The following is a 4,797-nucleotide window of genomic DNA, read 5'->3' as shown; positions in this document are numbered from 1 at the left end:
AAATGTAATCAATGTCTTATTCCAAATAGGATTGTTAAAATAATTGGATTATAAGATTAAAAAAGAAAAAAAAAAGTGTTCATACAGGCAAATTATTATAGAGTACAAAAACTAAACCAAATAGCAGTGACATAACAACTTTGCACACCCAAACACATACATAACAACTCTGCACGCCCAAACACAGACATATCAAGTCAGACATAACAACTCTACATACCCAAACACAACCATCAGAACTTCCTAGACATCAGAACTCTCCAGACATCAGAACTCCCCACATCCTATATCATCTCAGTGCCCTAAACAGTCCCCAAAGGTGTTTAAAGTTGTATTGCCTAGTATTTTGGGCGTTTAATTTCATATAATTGAGTATGTAATTGTTCGTGTCGTTTGTGATGGAGTTCTGGCTTCGAATTGGTGGTTTTTTTGGAGCAAATCGAATGAACGAGCAAAGTAGAGCAAGCATTCTGTCGCGATGCTCCTGCCGCAGTGTTGTAACGCTACACGAAGTGTTGCAACGCCATATGCAGCGTGGCCTAATGTTGCGACAACATAAAAGCCAGCGTTGCAATGCTCTGGATGGTCATCGCGTGCATTAGGATTCCTCCAGATTGTGGGTTTGAGTCTCCATAGCAGTTTCTTTGCAGTTTCTTTGCAGGTTTTTCATTTTTTAATTATTAATTTGTAATAATGAATTACTTCTTGTATTTTCATTAATTAAATTAATATAAGTGTTATGTTAATTTAATTAATGTTTAGGATGCCAATTTCGGTTCAATATTGCTGGTTTATTTAATTATACATATGGTGTATGGTTTTAATTATTTATATGTTATATTGTATGTCATATAGTATAAATCCTACCATAGGATAAACATAAAATCATACATCATTTTAATATAAAAGTTATATTATATAGTTGCATGATTAAGTTAAACATGTTCATGCATCATATTTAATATAAAAATTATATTATATGATTGCATGCATAGTAACTTGTCCATGCATCATACTTTATTATAAATGTTATATTTGTATGATGTATAATATAAGTGTTATATTATGTGATGAGTGTGTTATTTATTTTCATTATTTGATAATATAGATGTTATGTTATATAATGAAAATGACAATGCATAAAGCATGACATTACCTTAGAAATATAATTGTTATATTTTTATGTATGTCATTAGATGCATGGCTTAAGTTTTAATTGTTTCATTAAACTTTATAATAGTTATAAGTTAAATGAAATTAGAACTAAAATCTATAATCAAGAGTTGCATGCAAACATATGTAATATTAATTTTAAATGTTTTAAAATTAATTTCACTAGACCTATGTTAATATTTATTTCTAATAGATTAGAAATATGATTAATCTTTTAATCCCCTTTTAATATGATTAAACTAGAGTAAATAAAAGATTAAAGTTATAACATAATTTTCTATAAGGGACATTTGTCTAAGAAAGGTTCTGTCTAAGGCTAGGGTATTTAAGCTGACGAAAATAGAACACTCCTACTTAGGAACCGACATGGAAGGTGAATTAAACAATAATGTTATAAGCATGCAATCAAACAATAATGTTATAAGCTGACAGAAACAGAACACCCTATGGGGAAGACCCCTTGGTGGTGTCTGTTCCTATTTTTTGAGTTAGTAGATGCCGAGTTGGAGCACCGATGTCTATAGTGTCTCATAAGGATGCAAGGTTTACTTCAAAGTATTGGCCAAGTTTGCAAGAAGCTCTTGGAACTAAACTTCACTTCAGTACAACTTTTCACCCTCAAACAAATGGCTAGTTAGAAAAGACCATCCAGACACTGGAAGATGTGTTAAGAGCATGTGTGTTGCAGTTTAAAGGTAGTTGGAATACATACTTGTCTTTGATGGAGTTTGCATACAACAACAACTACCATTCCAGTATTGGGATGACATCATATGAGGCATTGTACGGAAGACAAGAACTTCAATATGTTGGAATGAGATAGGGGAAAGGAAACTGATAGGACCAGTGTTAGTCAAAGCTACATCAGATAATGTTAAACTAATCAGAGAAAATTTAAGAATAACACGAGATTGTTAGAAAAGTTGTGCAGGCAAGAGAAGAAGAGAATTAGAGTTTAAGATTGGAGATTAGGTCTTTTTAAGCTATCTTTGTGGAAAGGGGTACTACGTTTCAGAAGGAAAGGAAAGTTGAGTCCAAGGTATTTAGGGCCTTATGAGATCGTAGAACGGATCAGGCCATCTTATAGATTAACTTTCCCTATGGAGTTGTCTCAGATACATGGTGTCTTCTATGTATCTATGTTGAAGAAGTACGTTCCAGATTCGTCACATATTCTCTAGAGGCAACCGATTCGGTTGAAGGAGAACATAGCTTACGAGGAGGAACCAATACAGAGTCTAGATAGGAAGAAATAGGTACTTCGAAATAAGACTATTCCTTTAATAAAGGTATTAAGGAGGAATCATGAAGTGGAAGAGACCACCTGGAAGACAAAGGATTAAATGATGAACAATATCCCTATCTCTTCTTGTAGAAGGCACAACAAAAATTTTGAGGACAAAAATTTTCTAAGGGGAAGGTAAATTGTAAATCCTATAACTTGTCCTAAATAACATTGCTTAAAAGTCCATGTTGTTGTTAATTACTTTAAAAAATGCTTAGGGAGTTACTTTTTGTTTGATTAAATTAGAAGTTAGTAAGTGAAATAATAAAAAAAAAAAAAAAAAAAATTCTAAGTGTTTAAGTTCTAAAAAAGAAGGAACTAAAGTTTAGTTGAAAAATGTTCTAAGTATAAGTGAAAGGAGCTTTCAAGTTAAAATAGGAGTTTCCAACACTTAGTGAAATTTTAAAGTATTTAAAGAGAAGGAAGCCATGTGTGAAGACATGTAGCACAAGGGAGGTGCCTAGGAGGCCACGATGGCAAAGCCAAAATAGAAATTAGTGTTGGCAAGCTTAGGCGATGATGTTGGTGGTCAAGACATGAGAGGCTTGCCAAGAGACAAGGAAGATTGCAAGGAAGGCCTAGGCCAGGAAGTGAAGGTGAGCCTTGGGAGAATAGGATTGAAAGGTTTAGGCGATGAAAAGGTAGTAGTATGGGCAGTGAGGAGAGCCTATGGATGTGCTAAAAGAAGCAATTTATTAAGCCTAATTAGTGGGTTAAGTGACATAATTAGAAACATAAGACAAGAGTTGTCACTTAATTAAGTGAAGTAGCCATGCAAAAGTAAGTTTAAATAGAGGCTGGAAAGAGGAAATCGATTTTGCCAAATTTCTCGTGCCAAATAAGAGATTTTGCAGCCAAACTGAAGCTTGACCAGTAAATAAGACGATCTAGGGTTGTTGTGAAGAAATTCTCATGGCTTGATGGTGAAATCTTGAAGAAATTGAAGGTTGTTCTGATTTTTGGACTACCTCAAGCAAGTTGTGAAGATTGATGGATTTTAAGCTCTCTGAGAAAAATTAAAAGCTCCAATTTTGAGGTAAGATAGTTTAAAGGACATGTAAAAAGTTCATAGAATGAAGTTGAATATGGAATTTGGTATTGGATAAGCAGGTAGCTATATAGGTTGAAGAAGCAGGCAGCTGACCGAGGATTGAGGGAGCAGGCAAACGACTAGGGCTATTGATGGGGTACCTCTCGCACGCGCTCATCGCTCGCCCAACGCCCATTAGTGAGCAACCACAGTCATCGCCCAACCAAACATTAGCCCGTCGCCTAGTCTGTGCACGCCCCCTGACGTCCAGCATGCACGTGTTACTGTCGAGCATGCCACTCACCCGAGTGCCTGTGCACATGATTGCCGCCCACGAGGGGCCACCCGACTGCCTTGTGTGTGCTCATGAAGGCCAGTGTGTGTCCTAGCTCCCACACCCAAGGTTAGTGTGTGTGCGCCCTACGCCATCCGACGCATTGGTGTGCCTAGGTTGTCGTAAGCTTGGTATTGGCCTAGTCTTGGAATTTTAGTATTGGTAAGGCATTGTCGAGTCCATTAAGAAGTATTATGCATATTAAGCTATAAGAAGGCATAAGTGTGGAGTCTAGAAAGAATATAAGATTTAACTTCAGATAAAGGAAAAAGGACCTAAAAGGCTAAGTTAATTAGAGTTATTTAAGCTCAAAGGTGAGCAAGTATCATTGACCAAGGGTTATTCATTTATGTTATAGGCCAAACAGAGATTGGAAGGGCTTATAACCCTTTGGAGCTGACTAGTAACAATGAGTGACAAAGTTTTATAAATGTTATTCATAATGTGCTTTTTATGCCTATGTTTTATGAATGCTTTACCTTAAATGATTTCAAAGCCTAGTTAAGCCAACCATGATTTATGTTGAATGAATGATTTATCTAGCATGCAACAAAGTTTCCCAAGGATGTTAAAGCATGACTTTTCTTTCTTGTTTCTAATAAGCTATGAGCTCCAATGTTTCAAGGCATGAATTTCTTACAAAAAAGGTCATATGCTGTCTTTCTATACGATTGTTTTAAGTATGATTTCAATGATACAAAACATTTCCAATGTGTTCATGAGATTTAATACCATGTTACTTATCTTTAATATTGTGTTTTCTAAGGAATGCTCAATGAGTTTAAGTACGATGAATGTTTCATTTAAAAAAGTATGATTTCAGTACCCTAGTTATGAATTTCCGATACTGAAGGAGATGAAGGTATTCTGGACCCTGATATTGAAGGAGATGAAGGTATCCAGGGGTACACTAAGCTTATGGTCTTTGGACACACTTTAACATACATATAAGCTTTGGGCCATGTGTTAGGGTGC

This window comes from Benincasa hispida, chromosome 8 (assembly GCF_027475165.1).
Source record: "Benincasa hispida cultivar pf3 chromosome 8, pf3_genome.v1.1, whole genome shotgun sequence".
Taxonomy (NCBI): Eukaryota; Viridiplantae; Streptophyta; class Magnoliopsida; order Cucurbitales; family Cucurbitaceae; genus Benincasa; species Benincasa hispida.
This window is presented reverse-complemented; position numbering follows the sequence as displayed.